The sequence below is a fragment of the Miniopterus natalensis genome, chromosome 5 (genome assembly GCF_054644295.1).
Source record: "Miniopterus natalensis isolate mMinNat1 chromosome 5, mMinNat1.hap1, whole genome shotgun sequence".
NCBI classification, from domain to species: Eukaryota; Metazoa; Chordata; class Mammalia; order Chiroptera; family Miniopteridae; genus Miniopterus; species Miniopterus natalensis.
Window position 1 is genome coordinate 4,087,080 of NC_142085.1, and position 14,023 is coordinate 4,101,102.

A 14,023-nucleotide genomic window follows, 5' to 3' on the forward strand; every position below is an offset into this window, starting at 1 on the left:
TCTCACTTAACCCCACCTGTGTCTGTGAACACAGCCGAGGCCCCATGCTCGCTTTCTCTTGCCACTTATAGGCCTGGGTTTCTACCTCTTGTTTCTAACGTGTGTCTTGGAATTGAGAGCAATGAATAATATTTATTTTGGAAAATGTCATTTTGTTTTGTTTTACTAATGTAAAGTAACATGGGTAAATTTTTTTTATTTGTTGCCAATAACAGGCACATCACCATTTGCTTCAATTTCTCTTTAAATTGTAGAACGTAAGGCCAGTCAGCATGACTATGCTGTTTTCCATATTAAAGCACATTCACCTAGAGGGGAAAGTGTCTTTCTCTACACTCTTCTCACTTTCTAAAATAATAAAAGCAAATTGCAGTTGTCAAAAAACATTCTGACTTTCCAGGAGAGGGGCTGAGAAAGGTTTGCAGCCACACGGTTTCGGTTCTGCACCTGCACAGGACACGGGGAGGGCGGCGAGGAAGCCCAGCCACCAGCACCTCCACCCTTTCCTGTGCCCCACCTCCAGCCTGAGTGCCCTGAAACACAAAACGTGTCGCTTGCTTTTTAAATTTCCAGTCACCCAGACTCCCAGCACATCCTGCCCGCTGGAAGCCTGGGCAGGCCGTTCCACCAGCGAGGAAAGGCAGAGAGCAGATCTCATGAACACCCATGCCCTGCACCGCCGAAGCCCAACGCGCCCTGGCGCCTGACTGAAAGCTGAAGGTCTGGGCGGGAGGAGAGCAAGTTATTGGCTGACGCAAATGAGGGCAGCTGAGCAGCACAGCTCACAAGGTCACTTTGGGTGGGAGCATAAAGGAGGACCACCTCCAAAGGGGGCCACCTTCGCCACAGTGTGTAGCATCGCCCATGAGGCAGACCAGAGGCTCCAGCGAGTCACTAAGGGCTGGGAGTAAAACCCTAGGAGATAGGATGAGGCAGGTTAAATGACAAACTCTGAGCAGGGTTTTTCCTGCACCCCATCTCACCTGCAGTGCTTGTGCTCCATATCACCTGCTCCCAGAGAGCTCTGGGGACCCTGCACCCAGAGACTGGCACCTGGTGTTCTCCAGGATGCCCCACAGGAAAGCGGTGGGCCTGGGTGGGTTCCCACCTGACAGCCGTGTCTGCCTTTCCTACGGCTCAGCCCACGACACCTGCCTGCAGCCCACACACAGCTACGGACAGGCCGGCGGCAAGTCCTTTTCGCTTTTCGACACTAGTCACACTGGCCCTCAGCCTACTCACCCACAACCCCAGGCCTGAGGGAGTGAGGGGCAGTGAGGAGGCTGCGGGGGGGTCAGTCTGTGGAGAGGGCAGCTTGGGCAGAGTGGGCGGGGTAGGGAAGAAACTGCCGGCCCGAGGATTAGGAAGTTGGGCAGTTTAGCCGGGAGGCTATCCATTTCTGCATGAGACTCTGCAAGATTTTGTCCTCAGGGAGTCCAAGGCTAATAGCGGAGGCTCCTTCCTCCCGCTAGGAAATGTTCCTGTGCTTCAGGGAAAATCCCTATAATCTCTACAAACACAGGTTCAGCGATGGGGAAGTGGCCCTCAGGCTTTCTCCTAGGCTGATAGAGAGAGAAAGCACGAGTCGGGGAAGACCTCCCCATGCTCAGGAGACACTGTACCCACCCCAAAGGACCCATACGCTGGAGAGGCGATGGGACATGGTGCTTAGCTTTAGCTTTCTCCCAGCCTGGTGGGAGACACAACGGAAGACTCCCTGGTGTCTGCATCGGGAGTCTTCCGAATTGACAAGGAAATCACAGACTCTGCCTTGCAGGAGACCCTATCCAGAGAAAGGAGTGTGGCTCTCGCATAGGGAAGTCAGTCCAGTCCAATGCCCACCCAGCCGGGGGACTCCTGCCTACCACAGAGCACTGGCCGCCAGGTTTAATGACCAACACCCATCAGTATGTTTGTGCTGGGTGGGGGTAGGTTGGGAAACTCCTTCCAGGAGGTGGTTCTTGGGCAAGTTTTAAAGATAAGAAGGGATCAGACTAGTGGGGATGGACAGGAACGTGCCTTAGGTTGTTAGGGAAACATGCCCGTGACCCGTAAAGGGACATAGGAGAGGGACCGTGAGACAGAGGAGTAAGTGAGGGAGTAAGGTGGAGAGGACAGTTTCCAAGAGAGAGCCTGGTGGTGAGGGGAGCGGAAAGGAAAAGGCTCTATCGGCCAGCACCTGGGCAGAGATCAGCCCCTAGACCCCTCACCCAAACGGACACCCTAACCTAGAGAAGACCTGCCAGACCCAAGGAGGCAGGACAGCCACCGGTCCACAATTCCCACCTTTCAGAAAGTCTGTTCTTTCTGAAGCACATCTGTACCCAAGAAGCCCCCCATGCCCCCACCAGAGACACAAACTCCCTAGATCCCCAGGGAAATAGATTTCTGTGCCCACCATAATCCCCAGAAATAAGAACCGTCTCAGCTGGGTATGGGACACAGAGACTAAGAGGGGCATGCGCCGGGTTTCATTTTGTGCCAAACAGCTTTAAATGAGGAGGGGAAGCAGTTTAACTGAATTTCGAAAATCTTTATTAACTAAATTGTGATCATGTCAGAGTAATTAATTCACTTCATAATCAATCATTACACTGTTTCTCTGTAAGTGGAAGTGCAGTTTGTTTCAACAGTTACCTAGTGATATGATAGATGAAGCACCGGCTTACACATAGATGAACACACAGAAATTAGGAGAAAATTGATCCCAGCCCAGAACCTACTATGTTGTTGAATAGGAAAGGAAATGGGGTTTTCTACAAGTCAGAGGGAACCAAGAAGGTATCGCGCTGCAAGCTGCCTTTCAGTGCTCTCTCTAACGTGCCTTAACAATGTTATCTTCTGTGCTCAGGATACACACGATCCTGCCACTAACTACGTTAGAATCAAAAAGCGTAGCGTTAAAAAGCGTTCTGCCGGCAAACACCCCACTGCAAACCCGCTCTCCCCGTCAGTCTTTCTCACTAATTTTGAGACATCGAAGGATGTGGTTGCTGAGTAAGCGCTAACATGAAACAAGCCCTCTTCTCCTCCCATCACCCCCCCAGCATCGTCACTCCCCAATGCAGGGGAAGGCCAAGAAGAGGAAAGCGCCCTCTCGGATGCCGTAATTGGCCATGGTCTTCCCATCTTTCAGCTTCTTGCCGTTGCAAATCACAACCTGCCTGCCGGGGCTCACAGCAGTCTTGGTTTCGATCATCTTTTTCACTTCGGCCACTGAGCTTGATCTTCGCACCTGGAGGAGATGCGTCTGCCCCTCAAAACCTGCCTCCACCAGAAACACGGACAGCTCCTCATCGCTGGGCTTCACCACCCTCAGGGTGAGGCGGATGGTCTCCGTGTCAATGCAGTAAGATGACAGCTTTCTCAGAGGCTTTAGGGTCTGCGCGCCCAGCTGAAGGACCTGTTCCTGCACAGGAACCTTGGTCTTGGATCGCACATGTTCATGAATCTTCTTCACTCTGTTGTCCAAGCTGGCAGTGAAGGTCATGGGCTCCCATTTGTCAGAGCGGACATTCACCTGGACAATGAAGGCCAACAGACAGTTGCCAAGAACTCCCGCCACGTTCTACACTCCTCATTCCCCCCCCTAATTTCTTCTGCCCTTCACTGCCTGTCTGGTGCCCCAGCTCCTTCATAACAAGCTGTGTCTTTCCCTTTCTTGAAATGTCTCCTTTGGAATTCCCAGGTTATAACACACACAAAAATCAGTCTTATTCCTTATAATCATACCTCTTATCCATCCCAAAATTGTCATTAATAATTTCCCACCATATTTACCTGCTTCCTATCCAGATAAAGTTTGTCAAATGTCAAAAGCTAAATACAGCCCTGGCCGGGTGGCTCAGTCGGTTGGGGCACCGTCCCGTTTCCAAAAGGTCGCAGGTTCAATCCCACTTGGGACACACACAGGAGGCAACCGATCAATGTTTCTCTCTCTGCTCCACTTCCTCTCTCTTTAAAATCAATTTTAAGAAACATATCTTCAGGTGAGGATTATAAAAAACCACAATACTGCTACAAAGCACCCAAAGGTGTAACCAGGCTCTGAAAACAACTCCCAACCAGAGTTTTCAAGATTTGGCAGAGTAATGGGTACCCACGGGGCTCCACGACTACTTCAGGAGGAAGCCCTGGTCAGGACACCTTCTCTGTACTGTTTGTTTCTTTTTAGACGTCTTATTGCTTTATAATAACAGCACACGACACTCTAAGAATAGTAACAGGACAGTGTCACTACACTCGATGTTACTGCCCAGCTGCGTTTCCTGTGCTGCTCTGTCTGTTGCAGAATAGGACCTGTCCCCTCATTACAACAGGGTCTCGCCCACAGCAGGCAGGGGCTGAGTCTCACTTCAGTGTCGGATGGGGGAAGCCGCCCGTGCGGCACCTGAGAGCCAGGCAGACGTCCCCCAGCCCTGTTCATAAGCTGTCTTCCCAACTGCGCCGTCACAGGCGTTCCCTCCCGGTGCTGTGCCTCCCCGGTAACACCCCCTCCTCTCAGCCCCCTGGTGCCCGGGCTGTCAGTCCCAGTCCTCTCTGTAGGGTGTCTGTTCCTACACCAGGTAGTGTCTCGGGGCATCAACAACTCAGGGTAAGTGAATTTGGGAACCTCTCTTTTGGGAAGAGAAGGAAACTCCAGTTTGAGGGTCCTGGACCCCTACACAGGAGAAGGAAACAAGGGCTCCCACAGTAGTCCTATAGTTTTAAGTTCCTCCAGCCCTGCTGAGCACAGAGCCCAAGCCCACTCCTTCCCCTTTGACCCTAACAGCGGCCAGCCCAAGGCCTGGCACAGAAGGAAACCCAGGAGCCAAGTAACCAGGTTTCTTCACAGAACCCCCTTCGCATTCCCGCTTCGGGGCCTTCCGGGCCACCCGGTCTCCCTGAGCTCTGGCCTCCTCTGTCCTCGACGCCCGTCTCCTAGGAGTGCTCCCTTCCCACCCCCGCTATCACCCCAACTTACACTGAGGCCGGAAGCATTGGACGCCATCTCTGCGATGAAGGAGCAGCAGCAACGAGGCTGAGAAGGCAGGAGGCTGTGGTGGGCCAGCAGCTTATGTGGGAGCAGCAGCTTGGAAAGCCCCGGCCCAGCCCTGGGCCTTTGTTCTCAAGCTTGCCCGAAGCTGCTTTCGCTTTCGCTTGTGCCAGCTGATCAGAGAACGTTCTGATGAAGGGCCTCTCCCCTCAGCTGACCTGTTGCCCTCCTTGTTCCAAACATGGGACGGTCCTTCTCGGTTGAGAATTTTTGCTGATTAACCACCCACCACTCCCAGTCCTGACTAATGACTGTCCAGTCTGTGGCCCTGGGCCCTCCATGGCTACAGGACCTTGAATACGTGGTGCCCTCCGCTGCTGCTTTAAGGGCCCCCCGCCTCCCCAGTCAGGGGCCACGCTGAGAGCAAGGGCACCCGGGAGGGGCCTCAGCGCTGGGTGGAGTGAGGGGCCTGTGCACACTGTCCCGGTGGGTGCGCCAGGCAGCCTGGGGAAGACACGGGCCAGGTGACCCTGCAGCAGTCCTGGGTGCCACTGCCCCATTACCTGCGGCAAATCTGTTCATCTCCTTGGATATTGGTTTTTGGGTCTATAAAATGGGATGATTGGAGAGGATTCCTCAGTGTCTTCCAGGCTCAGAAAACTTTGTAAAATGTCCTTTCTTGAGCAAATACTCTGCCTCTCCTGTCCCAGAACCTGCAAACCAAATGCACTACTTGAGAACAACCCAAAGCCGACAATCGAGTGCCGACTCCGACCTTCCACACACGGGAACCATCCCATGTCCCCCTGAGGATGCAGTGGCCCCATCCCCACCCTTACTCCCGGGCGCCCCCACCCGCTGCCCTGGGAGACACCCAACACGCTGCCTCTCCCTGGCTCTTGAGACTTGAATTGGGCCAAAAAACAAGCGCATGAGCTCTCTCCCTTCAGGGGACTTAGCCATTCTGGTCCTCCTAGCGTCCCCAATTATTCACTCCCTGTCCCAAGCTCTCAGGACACTGCACAGAACCCACCCGGAAAGAAAAAAGCATTTGTGCTTCAGAGTTTTCCAGAGTCAGAAGGCTGTAAAAATGCCCAGCTGTCGCCTTTCTTCGTGTGCTTCCAGTGGCCATCACTGTCCTTCATTCACTGGTGGCTCTCACACGGTCGCATTTTATTTCAGGGCTTTTCATCGGGACGACCGGGATTTACAGGATCCGAGAGCTCATGCCAGTGTTTCAAAAAGCTCAACGTAAACCACGCTCTTCAATCCGAAGCTCTTATTAGAGGGTCATTAATAAAACCAGAGAAACTAATTATGATTTAACTGTCTTTCGTGCGTCAGGCATATCTTCAAGCACACAGGGTGAGTGTCGCGGGCAGGTGTAAACCTTGATCTGCGGTTCTCCTGTCAGGTGTCTCCCGCTTCCTAGTGTCCCCTGTGTGGGGGCCAATACCGTGACCTTTGGCTTCTGCACCCGGTGTCCACTAGGTCGTGGGTATTCTGAACACGCCAGCGGTGGGCAGGGGCGTCAGATGGTGGGAGAGGGAGAGAGAGCTGCAGCGGGCCGGGCGGGCGGGAAGGGACAGCTGCCCAGCGCCCCTGGAGCTGAGGTCACGGCTCAGATGTTATCTGCACCCCGGCCTTTTAGGGCCTCTCGTCATTTCTGGGAAATGGAGGAAGAAATGTTTAAAGCTGCTTGAAGTGAAATCCCCTTCTCACTCCTGTCCCTTCTCTGCCATCTCTGCCTCAGTAGCCTGCACCATGGCGGTGCCCATGTCCTCATATCAGGGAAGCAGAGACCTCAGCCAGCAGCTCCCGGAGGGGCAGCCCAGGAGGACAGTTCCCAGGAATGACACCTGTCCGCTGGTGCCCCTCAGATCTGTACCTAACGGCCCGGACCTGAGCTGCAGTCTGTATGTCTAGCTGCTTCCACACACAGTTCCCTGAAGCCCCCGCATGCCCCTGAACATGCCAAGCTCTCTGCCCCCAGGTTATTGAGCATGCCTACGCCTCCAGCACCACCCCCAGCACCAGGAATGCCGAAGAGTGTGCGCTGTAAGCAGCATCTCCTCCAGGAAGCCCTCCCTAACTTCCTCTTTCCTGTTTCGGGTTATGTGCCCATGTCTGTCCTTTCACGCCCTCTCTGTAAACCTCCCAGAGCACATTTCTCTAGCGATAGCCTCATCTGCATGTTTGTTCTGTGCCACAGTGCAGAGTAGGACTTTTGAGGGTCATGATTATGTCTTAATTAATTTGTATCTTTATTTACTAAATGAATTAATAAACGAATAAGTAATGAATAAAAAATGGAAAATATCTACTGAGCACTTAATTGTGTTCAAGAATTGCAGAAGATGATATTCAATGGCACCTCACTAACTGTTTCAGTGTTTTAATGAGGTAAATACTAGTGTCCTTACTGATAAGCAAGAAACCAACTCACCCTCAGCCGCATTATGTAGTGGGTAGGCCAGGGTTCAAATGCACAGGTCTGTTTCCACAGCCTTGTCCTATTGTTATCATGTTGAGCCGCAATGCAAAGACGGAGGGGCTGTGCGTGCACATGAATGCCTCTCTTTACAGCAAAGTACCAGTGTGCAAGGAATACACATAGAAAAAAGCATGCACGGAGCCTCGGAAGGAGTGAGCGCAAGGCCAGTTTGGGGGCCGGTGCGTTGACAGGAGTGTCCCTGGGGGGCACACCTGCTGGGACCCCTGCACTGCCCTACTCGGTGAGGTGAGCGGAGGGGCTGCGAGTGCAGGAGTCAGAGCCTGCAGGAGGGTCACCGCCTCCAGCAGAAGCTGGATGAGATCAGCTCTCCCAGGACCGAGTGCTCAGGGAGCCACGCGAAGCCACGCCTGGCGCCTCATGTGGGGACAGGAACTGCCCACTGGAGTGGGAATTTCCACCACAGAGTATCTTCAAGGTCAAGCCTGGGACACCGAAGGGAAAACTAACAGGGGATTCCCCACCCACAGAGGATCTGGATTCTGGGAAACAGTGTCCTTTCAAGTAAAAAAAACAAAAACAAATCTGGACTCTGACCTGCCTCTTTTCTCTCCTCCTTTCCTATGTGAAATTCCCTCCCAACCCAAAGCCAGGGCGAGGGCTGTCCCAGACACCCTGGTGCCCCTTTGCTCACCACACGTAGGATTTCTTCTTGGGACCTGACCTCCTCCTTGCTTCTATCCAGGGGATCAACTTTTCCCCCGACTGTGCCACAGTAAACTGTTTCAGAAGCAGAAAGATCTCTTTTGATTTGCCCCTCTAACAGATTCAGAAAACCCGCCAAGGTCAAATAGCATGCTATGGATATCTTGCCAAGTGATCAGACAAATGTTCAGATATCTGCAACCTCCCAACTTGGCCCTAGCTGATAGGATGGCATTGGGCTACTCACTGCCCCGGCTGAGCCCTGCGTGGAGCAGAGCCCCTTTCCCATCTCTTTAATAATGTCCATGAAAGTTTGTAAAACTACTTTGAGAGCTAGAATATTGCTTCAGAAAAGCACACCAATTTCAACCACAATGTTACTAGGAATTCTCATTTATTGGTCGCTGGGGCCAGGGGCTGGTGGGGGACTTGTCCACACTCAGAGGACAATTTCAAAACACATATCAAAGTTAAAAATGGACACGCCAAACTAAAACAACCCAAATACCCTTTAGTCATAGGGAAATACATAACGAAATTGTAGAATGTCGTTGGCAGTGAAAGTGGATGGGTTATACCTGCAAGTAGCAATATGGATCAATATGCTAGAAACCTACTGAGTGGAAAAAAGAAGACCAAGAAGACTACGTGAAGTGCGATACTTCTTTTAACTCTTAAAAACAAGCAAACTACAGACAGGCGGAGAAAAAGATGGGCTACTTTGAAATTCAAAGTATGTCCATTTTTTAAACTAGACGAAGCCAATCTAAATGCTGATATGAGCTACTTGAAGATTTTCACAGGAAACACGGCACTTAGGAACCCTCTGCCATCTCATCTTCCACACCCAGAGTCTAAAGTTCAAGTGTGGCCACTTCATGTCGGTGAAAGCATTTTACTGAATGGCACTAATGTCAGCTACCTTATGCAATGCAGAGGCGGACTGCGGGCCACTCTATTAAAAGTGAAGTAAGGGGCCCGGCCGGGGTGGCTCAACGGTTGAGCGTCGACCTGGGATCCAGGCGATCGGGGTTCGATTCCTGGTCAGGGCACATGCCCGGGTTGCGGGCTCGATCCCCAGTCGGGGGCGTGCAGGAGGCAGCTGATCAATGACTCTCATCATTGATGTTTCTCTCTCTCTCTGTCCCTCTCCTTTCCTCTCTATGAAGTCAATAAAGGCATATTAAAAAAATAAATAAATAAAAGTGAAGTAAGGGGACATCTGTAATACTTTCAACAATAAACATAATTCTTTTTGAAAGAGTAAAGAATGTTATGGCCTAAACCATACATGTTCTAAAGGGGATACGCACAAGCAGAGCGAACAGTGCAGCGTCCAGGGCCGTGTATGTGCGCAAGAAACCTGTCACAACAAGGTAAAAAGCACCCGTGTCACTGTCACACAGCTGAGCTTTAGAGTTTACTTACGTTGCATCTGTTCATTTGTGCTATCAAAGTCTGTGATGAAAATATAATTTAAAAAAGTTCATCTACATAACCTCTAAGCCAGAAATTCCATTTTCGGAATTCGCCCCCTTAGTGCACCCAGGCAGGAGATGTGCTGCGTGCAAGAATGTTTATGTGTGCCCTGGGGGGACCCGCGACAGACGACCCCCAGAGTTTGTGTTTGGATTTTGGAGCCTTCACTAGCTGGCCAGGGTACAGTTGGGGCGTCTCACCCCCGTGAGAGCCGAGCTGCAGCCCGACCTCAGTTCTTCTCACTCTGTGCTCAGTAACCACGAAGGCGCTGCGCTAAAGGGGTTCCCAATAACTTGTCAGGCTGTCAGCTTTTGGTACAGGAAACAAAGGGGCACCTTTAGCAACACAAAAGGGACGATTTAAACACAGTGTCTTACAGTGAGTGACGGGGTTCTGCTTGGCCGGAGCGAGACTGGTTTGCTCTTTCTATGGGAACTGGGGGGTATTGGGCTGGCTTGTCCGGCCGTGTCCTGTACAGCAGGGATCTTGCTCTGCCTTCACTGTTAGTTCCTTAGGTTTATTCTTCTGGCCACTGTGGCCAGAACATGTGGCATCACTTAGGATGAAAAGGAAAACGCTGCCCTGAGGAGCTAAATAACTGAAGGCGCGGCGGCGGGACGTAATCGCGGTCCGAAGGTGCGGGTTCCCATTCGGCCTCAGGGCGCAGAGGCGCCGAGACCCCGCCGGGCGCCCGGGGAGCCGCCTGGTCGGGTGCGGGGCGGCGGCGCCTCTGCTCCTGCCCCGCGCACAGCTGATCGGTGGGGGACAGGGACAGAGGGGCCCAGAGAAACGGGGAGGGCCCGCCCCCGCTCGCCTGCCATTGGCTCAGGGCGGCGCCGGCTGCGGGCCGCGAGCCAATGGGAGCCCGTCCCAGCGCAATTCTCGCGTTGCCTGCTCGGCGGGAGCTGGGCCGCAGCAGTGGGAAGGCGGAGGCCGCGCCCTGAATCCTGGGCTCTCGGGAGGCGGGGACCCGCCCCAGCCGCTCCTCCCCTGAGTCCTGGGCTCTCGGGAGGCGGGACCCGCCCCAGCCGCTCCTCCCCTGAATCCTGGGCTCTCGGGAGGCGGGACCCGCCCCAGCCGCTCCTCCCCTGAATCCTGGGCTCTCGGGGATGCGGGGACCCGCCCCAGCCGCTCCTCCCCTGAATCCTGGGCTCTCGGGAGGCGGGACCCGCCCCAGCCGCTTCCTCCCCTGAATCCTGGGCTCTCGGGAGGCGGGACCCGCCCCAGCCGCTCCCTCCCCTGAGTCCTGGGCTCTCGGGAGGCGGGACCCGCCCCAGCCGCTCCCTCCCCTGAGTCCTGGGCTCTCGGGAGGCGGGACCCGCCCCAGCCGCTCCCTCCCCTGAGTCCTGGGCTCTCGGGAGGCGGGACCCGCCCCAGCCGCTCCCTCCCCTGAATCCTGGGCTCTCGGGGATGCGGGGACCCGCCTAGCCGCTCCCTCCCCTGAATCCTGGGCTCTCGGGGATGCGGGGACCCGCCCCAGCCGCTTCCTCCCCTGAATCCTGGGCTCTCGGGGATGCGGGGACCCGCCCAGCCGCTCCCTCCCCTGAATCCTGGGCTCTCGGGGATGCGGGGACCCGCCCCAGCCGCTTCCTCCCCGCGGGCGGCGGGCACCGCGGCGCAGCCCGTCCCCAGGCCAGCGCGGCCCTTGCGCGCTGCAGGCGCCCGGCTCCCCGGCAGAGCCCTTCCTCGCCTGGAGGGTCCCAGGGGGACCACGCTGCGGGGTTCGCTGTAGGAGCGCCCCTTTCTCTGCTGTCTTTGGAGGGCAATTTCGATTGCTGCCTGAATCTGCGCCTCCCAGATTGCAGTCTTTTTGCTCAAATACATTCCTTCTGTTCTTCATTACACATAAACTTTTTTTTTTTGGTTGACACAGGCTAATGGCCTGGTAGCTCCACTTGATTAACTATCATGGCCCTGTGCCTTTTCTACTTCCAAACATGCACCATTCACTACTGTTTTACAAACCACAAAACTTGGAAAGATTGACAATATATCCTATAATATCACCTGGAAGCAATGGGATCTAAATGAGCTAAAATTAGAAGCCAAACCTAATCAACACTGAAATAAATGTAACTCAGGGACAACCACTGGGCCTAGTTCTTGGGCCTGGTACCATGCATGAAGCCAGTGGAATAGCTAATGCGGTCACAGGGATAGCTGGTGTGCAGGCCAGGGGTCCGCACCCACTCTGAGCTCAGGCATCCTGGTGTAAATCGAGCTCTGCTTCCCACTTGTCCTGTCAGTTATTCAACCACCCCGAAGCTCAGTACTTTCTTCTGTAAGTTGGGGGTTTCTGCTACCATTAACAGATGCCTAAAACTACGGAGCTTTAAAAAGATCAAGTATATTTCACTCCCCCTCAAATTCAAAGGTAGACGATCCAAAGCCAGCATGGTAGTCCTGCTTCATAAAGAACCCAGGGCCAGGCTTAATTGAACTCTGCTGTTCTTAAGACACGGCCCACATTTTTGTGGCCCAAAATGGTAGTTGGGCTCCAGCCCCTACATAATTTCAGGAATCAGAATAGAAGTGATGAAAGAAGATGGCCAAAGAGAGGGCTTCAACTCTGTTTTAAGGAAGGATCCAGCCCTAGCCGGTTTGGTTCAGTGGTTAGAGCGCCGGCCAGCCAACTGAGGAATCCCGGGTGTGACTCCGGCCAAGAGCACCTACCTCGGTCGCAGGCTTGACCCCTGCCCTGCTCCAGGTGCATTCGGGAGGCAACCAACTGACGCGCTTCTCTCTCATCAATGTTTCCCTTTCCCTGTCTCCTCAGGCTCTCTCTTCTTTCCACTCTCTCTGAAAAGCAATGGATAAATATCCTACAGGAGGAAAGGAAAGAAAGGAAAGGAAAAAAGAACAGAAAACAGGATCCAGGAAACGTGAGGAGATTTCTCTTACACCTCATTGCCTAGCACCTCAGGGCTACATCAAGCCTTGACGCTGAGCAAGCACGACCTACCTGAGATGGCAGGTGTGGAGCTAGGAGGGAACAGTGCGCAGTCTATGACACACTAGGAAAGACTGTACCTACGTCACACGACTGTTGTGCTGATTAAGTGAGATTTCTGATGTGCTTAGGCTTGTGTAGTCTACAGAATTAAAACCAGAAAGTGGAAGTAAATCTTAGGCAAATATTAACACAGAATAACTTCCACAAAATGCAAGGTGTTAAAAAATACGGAATGGGGAAATACGGCCTGAGATGATTCAAAAGGTGGTGCGTTACAAGCAGATTTGGGTGCATCAAATGGAGATTAAACTATGTCCTATTGCTCTTCCAGCCTTAGAATCCTACAGCTCACTGTTCCACACTGTGGTCTAACACGGAGGGGAAAAGAGAATTGGAGAATTTACAACAAAGAGAGTCGCCTGCAGTGAACTAACTCTACTGCAAATAATACTTACGAATTCTGTAAAAGTGAAATATGTATTTAAAAATCAGCTGTTTGAAGCCAGTGGGCAGTGACCAAATGCAGGAAGCACCTACAGGGGATTTGGACCTTGAAAAAGGAACCATCTAGGTAAGATCTGCACTTATACAGCTTTTCTCTGAGGGCACTCCTCAGTCTGTGCATCGCAGATAGAGCTCCAGCCCAAAGCTGCTGTCCTATTAGTCTCTGTGGATAGAGGTATAGGCTGCAAGAGTATCTGGAAACTGAGGGGGAGAAATCCCAGAAATGAGGGAGCTACAAAGAGACGAACCCAAAATCCTAGGCGAGAACTCTCCTTGAGTCCTTGGCTGACCGCTAACCTACAGATGTACACGGCAAGCTCGAAAGAGTCCAGGAGCAAAACGACATCTGGAAGGCTGAAGGGCCAAGCGAAGAGTTCAGCCGCTCCCGACCCAGACGGAGACAGACCCGCGAGGGCAGCATCATGACGACCTTGGGCTTTCCCCAGAAGTCCTGAAAGCACCACCCTTGAGAAGTGAACAGTACAGCCTAGGCCTACGGGTTCACCCTGGGACTGGGGGAACGCTGAGATGACCCATCCTAACAAAACCCAGAGCCAGTCTTCTAGACGTTCAAAGGGGTCGGCCGGGAATATACTTGTTGTTAAATGATATTCCATAATCTTTAGAGGCAGATGATGCAATGTAGAGTTTCTATAACATGTCATCCACACCATCAAGTATAAAATAAAAAATTACCAAGCGTGTGAATAAACAAAAACACCAGGCAGTTAATTAAAGTCCTAAAAAAAACCCCAAAACAAAAACCCAAGTATAACCCAACGTTTGAATTATCAGATGAAGATTTTAAAATAACTATATTGAAGAGTACACAGGCAAATATTTGTCTAATGGATAAAGAAATGTTGGCTCTCAGGAGAAATGTAGACATTTACGGGGGTGGGGAGCCAAATAGAAATCCTAGGACTAAAAAATACAATATTTGACACCAAAAACT

The 14,023-nt window shown here is 52.6% G+C and overlaps 1 pseudogene; it reads right to left on the reverse strand.

Moving 5' to 3' along the window:
• Positions 1-3,049: 3,049 nt before the first annotated feature.
• Positions 3,050-4,990, reverse strand: LOC148092989 (ubiquitin D pseudogene; annotated as a pseudogene).
• Positions 4,991-14,023: the final 9,033 nt, after the last annotated feature.